Here is a 303-nt window from a genome sequence, read left to right as displayed (position 1 = left end):
GGGCTGAGGTGGGGACTGGGTCAGCCCAGCTCAGCTGGCCTGGAGGGGCATCGAGGAGAGGAGCAGGCATTGCCAGACATCTGGCTGGATCCAAGGAGATGTGCATATGCACATCGGGGAGCACGTGTACAACCCTTCCCACACAGATGTATGTCCCAGCCCTCTCCAGGGATGCACGGGCAGCACGCTTGGAGTGGAGCTGTCCTGTACACCCTGCTGACAACAGGTCAAATATCAGCCTGGGGCTCCCACTGCCACCCCGCTCTGCCAGGGATCTGTCCTGTCACCAAACAGCAGCTCTGG

This window comes from Apaloderma vittatum, unplaced genomic scaffold (genome assembly GCF_000703405.1).
Source record: "Apaloderma vittatum isolate BGI_N311 unplaced genomic scaffold, ASM70340v1 scaffold27184, whole genome shotgun sequence".
NCBI lineage: Eukaryota > Metazoa > Chordata > Aves > Trogoniformes > Trogonidae > Apaloderma > Apaloderma vittatum.
Note: the sequence above shows the minus strand (reverse complement) of the source record.